The sequence below is a fragment of the Lissotriton vulgaris genome, chromosome 9 (genome assembly GCF_964263255.1).
Source record: "Lissotriton vulgaris chromosome 9, aLisVul1.2, whole genome shotgun sequence".
NCBI classification, from domain to species: domain Eukaryota; kingdom Metazoa; phylum Chordata; class Amphibia; order Caudata; family Salamandridae; genus Lissotriton; species Lissotriton vulgaris.
Window position 1 is genome coordinate 539,994,345 of NC_141697.1, and position 13,974 is coordinate 540,008,318.

At 47.1% G+C, this 13,974-nt stretch overlaps 4 non-coding genes across 4 annotated transcripts; all 4 read right to left on the reverse strand.

The window, feature by feature from the left end:
* Positions 1-8,254: 8,254 nt before the first annotated feature.
* Positions 8,255-8,326, reverse strand: TRNAG-UCC (transfer RNA glycine (anticodon UCC)). Its single transcript has one exon. It is a non-coding gene; the product is annotated as a tRNA-Gly (tRNA).
* Positions 8,327-9,838: 1,512 nt separating this feature from the next.
* On the reverse strand, positions 9,839-9,910 carry TRNAG-CCC (transfer RNA glycine (anticodon CCC)). Its single transcript has one exon. It is a non-coding gene; the product is annotated as a tRNA-Gly (tRNA).
* A 1,529-nt stretch (positions 9,911-11,439) lies between these two features.
* Positions 11,440-11,511, reverse strand: TRNAG-UCC (transfer RNA glycine (anticodon UCC)). Its single transcript has one exon. It is a non-coding gene; the product is annotated as a tRNA-Gly (tRNA).
* A 1,521-nt stretch (positions 11,512-13,032) lies between these two features.
* Positions 13,033-13,104, reverse strand: TRNAG-CCC (transfer RNA glycine (anticodon CCC)). Its single transcript has one exon. It is a non-coding gene; the product is annotated as a tRNA-Gly (tRNA).
* Between the last annotated feature and the right edge of the window lie 870 nt (positions 13,105-13,974).

The following is a 13,974-nucleotide window of genomic DNA, read 5'->3' on the forward strand; positions in this document are numbered from 1 at the left end:
TGAAAGCACTGCTCCCACTCCCAACTCAGAAGCATCTGTTTGGACAATGAACTCTCTTGAGTAGTCAGGACTCTTCAGGATAGGTGCAGAGCACATGGCCTTCTTCAGGTCATCAAATGCCTTTTGACAGATTTCTGTCCACTGAACCTTTTTGGGCATCTTCTTGGATGTCAGATCATTAAGAGGAGTCACAATGGACCCATAGTTCTTAACAAACTTCCTGTAGTACCCAGTCAGGCCCAAGAAAGCTCTGACCTGAGTCTGGGTAGTTGGAGGGGACCAGTCCTTGATGGTCTGGATCTTACTCTCCAGTGGTTGAACTTGGCCTCCACCTACAAGGTGGCCCAGGTATACAACCTTGCTCTGCCCTATCTGGCACTTTGTTGCCTTGATAGTGAGGCCTGCCTTCTGCAGAGCCTCAAGCACTTCCTTCAGGTGGATCAGGTGATCCTCCCAGGTGGAGCTAAAGACAGCAATATCGTCCAGATAAGCTGCACAAAAGTCATCCAACCCAGTGAGGACTTGGTTCACCAACCTTTGGAAGGTGGCAGGTGCATTTTTCAAACCAAAGGGCATCACCACAAACTGATAATGCCCACTAGGGGTAGAAAATGCTGTCTTGGCTTTAGACTCCTCAGCTAACCTGATTTGCCAGTAGCCAGCTGTCAAGTCAAATGTGCTCAAATATTTGGCAGAAGCCAACTTGTCAATGAGCTCATCTGCCCTTGGAATAGGGTGTGCATCTGTCCTGGTGACAGCATTGAGTCCTCTGTAATCCACACAGAACCTCATCTCTCTCTTGCCATCTTTGGTGTGAGGTTTGGGGACCAGAACCACTGGGCTAGCCCAGGGGCTCTCTGAAGGCTCAATGACACCTAATTCCAGCATCTTTTGCACCTCAGTCTTTATACAGTCCCTGACGTGGTCAGGTTGCCTGTAAATTTTGCTCTTTACAGGAAGACTGTCACCAGTGTCCACCACATGTGTACACCAGTTAGTCTGACTGGGTGTCAAGGAGAACATATGCCCATATGCCTGTAGAACTTGTCTGCAGTCATGTTGCTGATGCTCAGTGAGGTTGTCACCTAAGGCCACACCATCAACTGAACCATCCTCAGGGTTCTGAGTGAGCAGGTCTGGGAGAGGGTCACTCTCTTCCTCCTGTCCCTCATCTGTAGCCATGAGCAAGCCCATGTCTGCCCTGCTGACATATGCCTTCAGTCTGTTCACATGGAGCACCCTGTGGGGGCTCCTGGGAGTTCCTAGGTCCACCAAGTAGGTAACCTCTCCCTTCTTTTCCAGAACTGTATGGGGTCCAGACCATTTGTCTTGGAGTGCTGCTGGGGCCACTGGCTCCAACACCCATACCTTCTGTCCAGGCTGAAACTCAACAAGGACAGCCTTTTGGTCATGCCAAGCTTTTTGTAATTCTTGGCTAGCCTCAAGGTTTTTGGATGCCTTTTCCATGTACTCTGCCATCCTGGAGCGGAGACCAAGTACATAGTCCACTATGTCCTGCTTAGGCTTTTTGAGAGGTAACTCCCATCCTTCCTTCACAAGACACAGGGGTCCTCTTACAGGGTGCCCAAACAACAATTCAAAGGGGCTGAAGCCAACCCCCTTTTGAGGGACCTCTCTGTAAGCGAACAAAAGGCAGGGCAGAAGGATGTCCCATCTTCGCCTGAGCTTTTCAGGTAATCCTTTAATCATGCCCTTTAGGGTCTTGTTAAACCTTTCAACAAGCCCATTGCATTGTGGGTGATAAGGAGTGGTGAACTTGTAGTTTACACCACATTCCTTCCACATAGCTGTCAAATATCCAGACATGAAGTTGGTACCTCTATCTGATATTACCTCCTTAGGAAACCCCACTCTGGAGAAAACTCCAAGTAAGGCCCTGGCCACAACAGGAGCTGTTGTGGTCCTAAGGGGAATTGCCTCTGGGTACCTGGTGGCATGATCCACTACCACCAGTATGAATCTGTGCCCAGATGCTGTAGGGGGATCCATTGGACCAACAATATCAATCCCCACTCTCTCAAAGGGAACCCCCACCACAGGTAGTGGTATCAGGGGGGCCTTTGTTGTTCCACCTGCTTTACCACTGGCTTGGCAGGTTTCACAGGAGCGACAAAACTCCTTGGTGTCTTCAGACATGTGAGGCCAGTGAAAGTGAGGGACAAGCCTGTCCCAAGTCTTGTTCTGGCCTAGGTGTCCTGCTAAAGGAATATCATGGGCCAAGGTGAGTAGGAAGCCCCTAAATTGCAGAGGTATAACCAACCTCCTGGTAGCACCAGGCTTGGGGTCTCTAGCCTCTGAATAAAGGAGTCCATCGTCCCAATATACTTTATGGGCACCTTGAGCATTCCCAGCAGCCTCAGCAGCAGCCTGCTGTCTGAGGGGTTCAAGAGAAGGACAGGTTAACTGAGCCTGCCCCAAGTCTGCCCTAGAAGGTCCCCCTGTCCCCAGAAACTCAACCTGATCAGGTTCAAGTTCTTCAGGGACAGTTCCTTCAGGGGTCTCTAGATCAGTTTCCTGTGAAGCCTGATCCTCACTTGTAGGCAGTTGGGAAGGCACAGCCTTAACCCTCCTGTTCTTCTTCTTGGGAGGTACTTGGTCCATTGTTCCAGGATCCAAGACCTGAGGTTCAGAGAGGCACTTTTTGGCCTGTGACCTGGTCACAGCAAGGACATGTGATGATATCCCTAACATCTCTGCATGAGTCCTGTACTCAACTTCTGACCATAGAGAGTTCTCCAGGTCATTGCCCAACAAACATTCTACTGGGAGATCAGCACTAACCACAACTTTCTTTAGGCCAGTTACCCCTCCCCAGGAAAAGTTAACAAGTGCCACACTATGTGTAGTAGTGACATTGCTGGCATTGGTCACCAGGTAATCATCGCCTGGCATGTACTGTCCAGGGTCCACAAAGTTAGGTGTCACCATAGTGACACTGGCACATGTGTCCCTGTAAGCTTGAGCCACTTTGTTGTTAATCAAAGGTGTCTGTCTGTATTTGCCCAGGTTACTGGGACTTATGTCAGGGGTCAAATCTATGTCCCCTTCACAAACCAGAACAGCCTGTGTAAGGGTTCTGACTAGGTCAGAATCTCCTTCAGTTCCCAAAGTGATTCCCACTAAACCCTTGGCTTGAGGACCAACACTGCTAACTGTACTAGTGGGTGCAGGTGCCTTAGGGGCTGCAGTGCTGGGGGCTCCACCCTTTTTACACTCACTTGTCCAGTGAGAGGTGTTCTTACAAGTTTTACACCAGGGTTTCTTCTGACCTTCTTTCTTCTTCTTCTTGGAAGTTTGGGACCCACCCTCTGTCTCAGTTTGGGGCCCTGTTGAAGACTTCTGGTCTTTAGCTTTCTGCTCCCCACCCTTCTGGTCTGTTTTCTTCTGGTCACCACCCTGGTTCTGGTTCTGGTTCTTTTGCTTAACTCTGGTTCTTACCCACTTATCTGCCCTCTTTCCCAATTCTTGGGGAGAGGTCAAATCTGAGTCAACCAAATGTTGATGCAACTGCTGGTTCTGACAATTATTTAAAATTTGTTCTCTCATCAGCAAATTGTACAATCCTTCATAGTCTGTAACCTTGCTTCCCAGCAACCATCCCTCCAGAGCCTTAGTGGCACACTCAACAAATTCAGACCAGTCCTGAGTCTGTGTCTTCTGGGTATCTCTGAACATTAACCTGTACTGTTCAGTGGTTAAGCCTAACCCATCAATCAGAGCACTCTTCAGGACCAGGTAGTTTCTAGAATCCCCATCACTAACTGTGAGGAGTCTGTCTCGGCCTCTACCTTCAAAGGAGAGCCACAAGATTGCTGCCCACTGCTCCTGAGGGATCTGCTGTACTCTGCAGGCTCTCTCCATTGCAGTAATCCATTTATGGATGTCATCCCCAGCTTTGTAGGGGGGCACAATCTTACTCAGGTTTCTATTATCAAAAGACCTGTCTTTATCCTTGTGGATATTGCTGCCACCAGTGGGTTCTATTACCCCACTCTCTCTAGGCTGTCTTGCTCTAGCAAGTTTCTCCTTAGCCAGGGCAACCTCTAACTCTTGCCTCTGGATCCTAAGCTCAGCCTCTCTCATCTTGGCCTCATGTTCCCTTCTCTGAGGGCTAGTCATCTCCTTTCTGGAGTGACCATGAGAGCCTCTAGAGACATGGGAGGTGTTGGATTCACCTGAGTGATGCCTTCTCCTCCTATGGCCCTGGTTAAGTCCACCTGGGGGTCTGAATGGGTTGTTACCTGATTCATTCCCAAGTTGACTTAAGTTAGCCTGGTTCAGTCTACTGACCAGCACCTGACTATCTCTGTCATCATCTGACTCACTGCTTTCCACCTCCTCCTCCTCTTCTTCTTCTTCCTCTTCATCTACCTGAGGAGCTCCAGTGGTGGAGGCTTCCTCATCTACTAGGATGATAGGGGTAGGGGTGTCTACAGTGTCATCCTCTGAAGGATGGCCTCCTTCAGCATTCCCTGTGGGGTTTGCTTTAGAGGTCTTTAGAGCCTCAGACTGATCCAAGAGCTCTCTTAGGTGGTCTGTAGTAGGGGTAGGCCCTGTCTTCAGACCCCTTAAGACACAAAGCTGTCTTAATTCCTTAAAGGGAAAAATAGCAAACTGGGATGGTGCCCTTGGAGGGTCACTCTCAACAGGAGTAAGTCCACTGGACCCCTCTGTTCCAGACATTGCTCTAGTGTGGGTGGATGTGTTGCAATCTACCTACACTGGTGTTTACCTACTAAACCTATCTAGTAGTTGTAGCTAGGGTGTGCTACTCCCTTTGCTCTACAACAACTAAGTTCAGTAGAACTTAAGTATACTAGTCTTGTTTTATATGTACCTAGCAGGTACCTGTGTGATCTTTCAGATGATAATCTCAAAGATTGTAATGGTAAAACAACAGCAAGCTCAGATCCCAATCCGCTGCTCACCAATGTGAGAAGTTGGCCTGGTATATAATGCTCACTAGTTCTAGTGATCACTTTGTACCATGCCAAGCAACCCTTATGATGATGGTTGTAATTCAACCTTGTAGACCAGTTATCCTAGTGGTAACGTGGACAAAGCAGTCTTAGGCTAAACTCTGAAAGGCATGTGAAGCCAGCTGTTATACCATACACAACCCCCTTGAATACCAAATGAAAGGGACACCACACAGATATATATTGAAAATATATATTGATTTATTAACTATTAAAATCCCCTGGACTCTTTATGAGCACAGAAGCACAAGCGTTAAATCACAAGACAGTTTAAAATACACAAAAGTTGCACAATATGGATGAGCCCTAGGGGCCACCTAAACCATATACTAAACAAGTGGTATAAGAGATACCTAAAGGAAAGTGAAGAGGCCTAGGGCCTTGGGAATCGCTGGAGCTATTCGAGACTGGAGTTAACTAAGTCGGGAAAGGCCCACGGGACTCGGGTGCAGTGTTCAAAGTGCACGCACTTCTCAATACAAAGTCTATGGTGCGTAAAAAGCACAAAGTTAGAAAGTTAGGAACCTTCCGAGTGACCTACGGAGCTGAAACTTAAAACACAGGCCCTTGGGATGTGTACCAGTGCAGGAGCACCGGCGGAGCTGAGTTACCTCACCCACAGGAAGCGGGTGCACAGGGTCGAAGATGTGTCGGGTTTCGTCACGCTGGTCGATGGTGCTTGGAGCTGAAGAGGCTGCAGGCGGCTCGATGAGAAGAGTTCCGGTGGATCCAAGGGTGGATCTGAAGAGTTGAAGACCTGAAAGCAGAGGGGACAGTGTTCAAAGTCACTAGCCAGTGACTGCCGTGGAACCAGAGTGGAACCAGGTGATGTCGGGTGCAAACAGGCGTTGTCGGGTAGCTTCTTTCAGCAGCCACGTGGATACCCGGGGTCGAGGACGTCCAGGAGTCGGTCACGAGCTGTCCCACGTAGGCTTCTCGCTGTTGGCGGTGTCGGCGACCTGATCGGAGCAAACAGGCCTTGGCAAATGCAAGCCACGCAGAAGTTGAAAGATGCTGTTCACTCGGACCAGCAAGGTCAGAGCGGGTGCTCCTTTTTACAGGAGCTTGGGTAGGTCTGGAGCAACCAGACCTGCTGTTTAAATCTTCGGGTTCGTCGCCAAGATGGCCGCTGGCCGCGTGGCTAGTGGCCGGGATGGCGCGTCGAGTGGCACAGTGCAAAAGGGCCCCACGCAGATCGTGGAGATGCTGGGGGGCTGATCTTCGGTGCAAGGGCTGCTCGGTGGTGGGGGTTCTCAATCCCCAAAGCACAACGTCGAGGATGCCTCAGAAGCTGCGCAGTCAGCTTTACGAGTGTCTTCCAAGAGGTCCGGTCCCACGTCACTCGGTGCCTCCACGGGTCCCTTCTTTGCAGGGACTGTGGATCGGGCTCTGAGAGGTCTGGGAATCTGGTTCTTGTCGGGCTCTGGGCTCGGGCTCCGGCGGGAGGCGGCGGCAAAGCAGACGTCGAGTTGCTGGTTGGTACCTGTGTTCACAGGGTGGTCACTCCTTGGCCACAAGGGAGATTCTTCTTCAGTCTTCTGTGCAGCAGAATGTCGAAGTCCAGTCTTCTTCTTAGTTTAAGTTGATTTCGGGATGATCTGCTGTGCAATGGCACTGCTCCCCCTCTTATTCCCAAACTGGGGGTGGATCACCTACTAGGTCCCTCCTCTGGGTGGAACCAGGAAGGGGGGCGGTTACACCCCCTTTCCTTTGTCCAGCTCCGCGCCAGGACTGGGGCTGGAAGGCCCCAGAACCGGTTTGGACTGGCCTATGCACGGGGACACCTTGTGTGCCCCGGGCATGTCTGATTCTTTTCAGCCCTGTCCTACCTAATACACAAAATCCTGTCTGGGGTGGTGCTCGCACCTCCCAAGGCAGGAAACCCTTTGTCCAGGCCACCATCTGCCGAGTTTCGGTCAGCAGCAGGAGGCCAGACTTGTGTCTGTGGTGGCAGCGTCCATTTTGTGAAGCTGAGGCTCTGTTTAACTTTAACCGGGGTTAAGGCTACGCACATGTCGTGTCCCTCTAGAAGGGTGGAATGCTATCCCCGTCGCCAGAATTGGCGAGGGGATAGTATTCCAATTCGTATGACACCTTACTCGACATGTTTTGATAAAGCCAAACCAAAGATAGCATTTAACCGCGAGGATTATAATGCACTTAAGAGTATATGGTATGGCAATATCCCGGAACGGCTTAGGGAGTTGTTCCCGACAGCTGCAGACAGGCTCAGCTCATGCCAGAGCACCATCTCACATATTTCCAAGCACTCTGCCTCCAGGATTGATGAGGCCTTCCATAGGAGTGGCTGATAGGAACATATGTGTCCAGTTTAGGGTTAGGCACAGACATACTGTACCTAAGTAAGAGGTGGTTACACCGACTTACCCCAGCTGAGTGATCAGCCAGTTGTGTCAAATATGGAGGCCAGGCCAGGGGTGGCACAATACGTGCTGCAGCCCCTGGTAGGCCTTGGATACACCTATGCCCTGGGCACCTAGGGTGCACTAGTACAGGGGCTCATAAGGTGAACCAGTTCCAATTCGTAATGCACCTAAAGTGCATTGGCATTAATTTAGAGAGAGAACAGCAGGCTGTGGGTCTGATTAGCAGGCCCACAGCCACATTAAGTCAGAAACCAGTGAAGCAAAAAGCAAAAATTTGGGGTGACCATAGGATAGCAGACCCTACTCTCCTACAACGTTGGACTGGAAGCTATGCAAATTTGAAGCATCCAAACTTCCTGCTGCAGTCGGAGGCTCTTTCCATGGACATCTGCCTTTTGGATTCCTCTAAACTTGCCCTCTGATGAAACATTTTGTGAGCTGCAGTTACCTCCGACGGCTACAAGGTGGTGCTACATTCAGGTGAGGGCACAAGTATGCACAAAATGTTGGGGACTTTTGCCAGATTTATTGCTGGATCTTGCATATTTTTTTCAGAGGCTAAATATTGCCTAGGAAATGCTTTTTAACATAGAGATGCTGGAGTTAAAATGTCTGGTCAGGCCTCAGCCCTTTCATTGTCTGCCACTGTAACATATTTTTTTACCAGTACATGTGAGTGGTGACTCTGCTTTATGAAACTTATCATATATTAGGACAATGAATATAGCAGAAGGGGCGATCGAAATGCTTGCCTACATATTTGTTTATTTTTTATATAATGGCTGATTAACCTCTTAATTATATTACCATTTTGTGAAATGTTGCTTTAAAATATATCCTGCTTGCAGAATATATAAGTATTTGTACTGCGTTGGCCGGGAATCGAACCCGGGTCAACTGCTTGGAAGGCAGCTATGCTCACCACTATACCACCAACGCCCTCTGATCTTTGCGCTCTCGGTTCTAAACATTAGGACCCTGAGTTCAATGACTATCATGCACCAGCTTCAATGGTGCATTTGGTTTAGATACCAACATGAAAAGCAATAGAAAGTTTTTGTAGAGGGTAAGGAACTGGGATTGAAACCAAGGACAAAGCTGTGCAGAAGAGAAGAATGGAAAGCAGCAATACAAATAATAGATATGAACACATAGAGGCAGCATGGGAAGCAAAGCAGGGAAGAGAAATAGAGAACATTCCATGAAATGCCCAGGAGATAGATAAGAGCAGAACAAAAAAGGGAAGAATGAAATTCAAAGCCTCCACATAAAAGTGTTTGAAGGTCCCACCAGTCATTCATGCTTATTATTGTGTGCCTTTACTTTCAAAGTACAGTGTGGAGCTTTTGACGATCCCTCTCTTGTATTTCAGCAGACACAGATAGTTGAGAAGTCTTTTCTCACATAGCTGACACAAGCTTGCGCTTTTCCTTGCTGGTAGCGTGGAAATGACAGCTTGGTCCTTGGAAGTAAAATCAAGCAAAATTAGCAGAGGATGGTTTCGATCCATCGACCTCTGGGTTATGGGCCCAGCACGCTTCCGCTGCGCCACTTTGCTCTGTTGTGAAAGTGTTCTTTTTATGCAGATAAGGAGCATTAGGCAGAGTAGCATGGGATTGGTCTGGCTCTCACCTCATTTGCATAAGTATATCCCAAGGCATGCTGGGTGCAGAAAAACTTCATCTTCCCCTCTCACAATCAGTCATAACTGAAAGTCAGACACTCTTAGGCACTAGCCGTTTCAGGCCTTTATCAAGACAGTAGCTCTTGAACCATCTCTCTCTCGCTCTGTGATCCTAGCACTAGCATGCTCAGGATTTGGCTTTACCTTGGAGCCAGAGATATACCCGGTGAGGGCTTGCCCGGTGTGAGGCTTTTGAGCGTTTGGGAGCGTTGTGGACGTTGGACAGGAAACTATGCGAATATGAAGCCTCCAACATTCCTGCTTCAGTGAGTGGTTCTTTCCATGGACATCTGACTCTTGGATTCCTCTCAACTTGCCTTCTGATAAAACATTTTGTGAGCAGCAGTTTCCTTCGACAGCTACAAGGTGGCGCTACATTCAGGTGAGAGCACAAGTATGCACAAAATGTTAGGGACTTTTGCCAGATTTATCGGTGGATCTTGCATATTTTTTCAGAGGCTAGATATTGCCTAGAAATGCTTTTTAACATAGAGATGCTGGAGTTACAATGTCTGGTCGGGCCTCAGCCCTTCCATTGTTTGCCCACTGTAACAAATTTATTACCAGCACATGTGTGTTGTGACTCTGCTTTATGAAACTTATCATATATTAGGACAATGTATGTAGCAGAAGGTGCGATTGAGATGTTTGCCCACGTATTTGTTTATTTTTTTATATATGGCTGATTAATCTGTTCGTGAAATTTCCATTTTGTGACATGTTGCATTACAATATATCCTGCTTGCAGAATATATAAGTATTTTCAGTGCGTTGGCCGGGAATCGAACCCGGGTCAACTGCTTGGGAAGCAGCTATGCTCACCACTATACCACCAACGCCCTCTGATGTGTTAGCTCTCGGTTCTAAATATTACGTTGCAGAAATCAATGACTATCTTGCACCAGCTTCAATGGTGCATTTGGTTTAGATACCAACATGAGAAGCAGTAGAACGTTTTTTGCAGAGGGTAAGGAACTGGGGATTGAAACCAAGGACAAAGTTGTGCAGAAGAGAAGAAATGAAAAGCAACAGTACAAATAGTAGAAATGAGCATATATAGGCAGCATGGGAAGCAAAGCAGGGAAGAGAAAGAGAACATTCCATGAAATGCCCAGGAGATAGATAAGAGCAGAACAAAAAGGGAAGAATGAAATTCAAAGCATGCCCAGAAAGTTGTGTGAAGCTCCCACCAGTCATTTATGGTTATAATTGTGTGTCTTTACTTTCAAAGTACAGGGTTGTACCTTTCACGATCACTCTTGTATTACACAGACACGAATAGTTGAGAAGTCTTTTCTCACATAGCTGGTACAAGCTTGCACTTTTCCTTTCTGGCTATGTGGAAATGACAGCTTGGTCCTTGGAAGGAAAATCAAGCAAAATTAGCAGAGGATGGTTTCGATCCATCGACCTCTGGGTTATGGGCCCAGCACGCTTCCGCTGCGCCACTCTGCTCCTTTGTGAAAGTGTTCTGTTTATGCAGATGAGGAGGCATTCAGAGAAGTGACGTGGGATTGGTCGGGCTCTCACCTCATTTGCCTAAGTATATCGCAAGGCATGCTGGGTGCAGAAAATCTTTATCTTCCCCTCTCACAATCAGTCACAACTGAAAGTCCAGACCCTCTTATTCACTAGCCGTTTCAGGCCTTTAACAAGACAACAGCTCTCCGACGCTCTCTGTCTCTCTCTCTCTCTGTGATCCTAGTGCTTGCATGCTCAGTATTTGGCTTTACCTGGGAGCCAGAGATCTACCCGGTGAGGGCTTGCCGGTATAAGGCTTTAGAGCGTTTGGGAGCGTTCGGTACATGAGAGGACGTTGGACTGGAAGCTATGCAAATTTGAAGCATCCAAACTTCCTGCTGCAGTCGGAGGCTCTTTCCATGGACATCTGCCTTTTGGATTCCTCTAAACTTGCCCTCTGATGAAACATTTTGTGAGCTGCAGTTACCTCCGACGGCTACAAGGTGGTGCTACATTCAGGTGAGGGCACAAGTATGCACAAAATGTTGGGGACTTTTGCCAGATTTATTGCTGGATCTTGCATATTTTTTTCAGAGGCTAAATATTGCCTAGGAAATGCTTTTTAACATAGAGATGCTGGAGTTAAAATGTCTGGTCGGGCCTCAGCCCTTTCATTGTCTGCCCACTGTAACATATTTTTTTACCAGTACATGTGAGTGGTGACTCTGCTTTATGAAACTTATCATATATTAGGACAATGAATATAGCAGAAGGGGCGATCGAAATGCTTGCCTACATATTTGTTTATTTTTTATATAATGGCTGATTAACCTCTTAATTATATTACCATTTTGTGAAATGTTGCTTTAAAATATATCCTGCTTGCAGAATATATAAGTATTTGTATTGCGTTGGCCGGGAATCGAACCCGGGTCAACTGCTTGGAAGGCAGCTATGCTCACCACTATACCACCAACGCCCTCAGATCTTTGCGCTCTCGGTTCTAAACATTAGGACCCTGAGTTCAATGACTATCATGCACCAGCTTCAATGGTGCATTTGGTTTAGATACCAACATGAAAAGCAATAGAAAGTTTTTGTAGAAGGTAAGGAACTGGGATTGAAACCAAGGACAAAGCTGTGCAGAAGAGAAGAATGGAAAGCAGCAATACAAATAATAGATATGAACACATAGAGGCAGCATGGGAAGCAAAGCAGGGAAGAGAAATAGAGAACATTCCATGAAATGCCCAGGAGATAGATAAGAGCAGAACAAAAAAGGGAAGAATGAAATTCAAAGCCTCCACATAAAAGTGTTTGAAGGTCCCACCAGTCATTCATGCTTATTATTGTGTGCCTTTACTTTCAAAGTACAGTGTGGAGCTTTTGACGATCCCTCTCTTGTATTTCAGCAGACACAGATAGTTGAGAAGTCTTTTCTCACATAGCTGGCACAAGCTTGCGCTTTTCCTTGCTGGTAGCGTGGAAATGACAGCTTGGTCCTTGGAAGTAAAATCAAGCAAAATTAGCAGAGGATGGTTTCGATCCATCGACCTCTGGGTTATGGGCCCAGCACGCTTCCGCTGCGCCACTCTGCTCCGTTGTGAAAGTGTTCTTTTTATGCAGATAAGGAGCATTAGGCAGAGTAGCATGGGATTGGTCTGGCTCTCACCTCATTTGCATAAGTATATCCCAAGGCATGCTGGGTGCAGAAAAACTTCATCTTCCCCTCTCACAATCAGTCATAACTGAAAGTCAGACACTCTTAGGCACTAGCCGTTTCAGGCCTTTATCAAGACAGTAGCTCTTGAACCATCTCTCTCTCGCTCTGTGATCCTAGCACTAGCATGCTCAGGATTTGGCTTTACCTTGGAGCCAGAGATATACCCGGTGAGGGCTTGCCCGGTGTGAGGCTTTTGAGCGTTTGGGAGCGTTCGGGACGTGAGTGGACGTTGGACAGGAAACTATGCGAATATGAAGCCTCCAACATTCCTGCTTCAGTGAGTGGTTCTTTCCATGGACATCTGACTCTTGGATTCCTCTCAACTTGCCTTCTGATAAAACATTTTGTGAGCAGCAGTTTCCTTCGACAGCTACAAGGTGGCGCTACATTCAGGTGAGAGCACAAGTATGCACAAAATGTTAGGGACTTTTGCCAGATTTATCGGTGGATCTTGCATATTTTTTCAGAGGCTAGATATTGCCTAGAAATGCTTTTTAACATAGAGATGCTGGAGTTACAATGTCTGGTCGGGCCTCAGCCCTTCCATTGTTTGCCCACTGTAACAAATTTATTACCAGCACATGTGTGTTGTGACTCTGCTTTATGAAACTTATCATATATTAGGACAATGTATGTAGCAGAAGGTGCGATTGAGATGTTTGCCCACGTATTTGTTTATTTTTTATATATGGCTGATTAATCTGTTCGTGAAATTTCCATTTTGTGACATGTTGCATTACAATATATCCTGCTTGCAGAATATATAAGTATTTTCAGTGCGTTGGCCGGGAATCGAACCCGGGTCAACTGCTTGGGAAGCAGCTATGCTCACCACTATACCACCAACGCCCTCTGATGTGTTAGCTCTCGGTTCTAAATATTACGTTGCAGAAATCAATGACTATCTTGCACCAGCTTCAATGGTGCATTTGGTTTAGATACCAACATGAGAAGCAGTAGAACGTTTTTTGCAGAGGGTAAGGAACTGGGGATTGAAACCAAGGACAAAGTTGTGCAGAAGAGAAGAAATGAAAAGCAACAGTACAAATAGTAGAAATGAGCATATATAGGCAGCATGGGAAGCAAAGCAGGGAAGAGAAAGAGAACATTCCATGAAATGCCCAGGAGATAGATAAGAGCAGAACAAAAAGGGAAGAATGAAATTCAAAGCATGCCCAGAAAGTTGTGTGAAGCTCCCACCAGTCAGTCATTTATGGTTATAATTGTGTGTCTTTACTTTCAAAGTACAGGGTTGTACCTTTCACGATCACTCTTGTATTACACAGACACGAATAGTTGAGAAGTCTTTTCTCACATTGCTGGCACAAGCTTGCACTTTTCCTTTCTGGCTATGTGGAAATGACAGCTTGGTCCTTGGAAGGAAAATCAAGCAAAATTAGCAGAGGATGGTTTCGATCCATCGACCTCTGGGTTATGGGCCCAGCACGCTTCCGCTGCGCCACTCTGCTCCTTTGTGAAAGTGTTCTCTTTATGCAGATGAGGAGGCATTCAGAGAAGTGACGTGGGATTGGTCGGGCTCTCACCTCATTTGCCTAAGTATATCGCAAGGCATGCTGGGTGCAGAAAATCTTTATCTTCCCCTCTCACAATCAGTCACAACTGAAAGTCCAGACCCTCTTAGGCACTAGCCGTTTCAGGCCTTTAACAAGACAACAGCTCTCCGACGCTCTCTGTCTCTCTCTCTCTCTCTGTGATCCT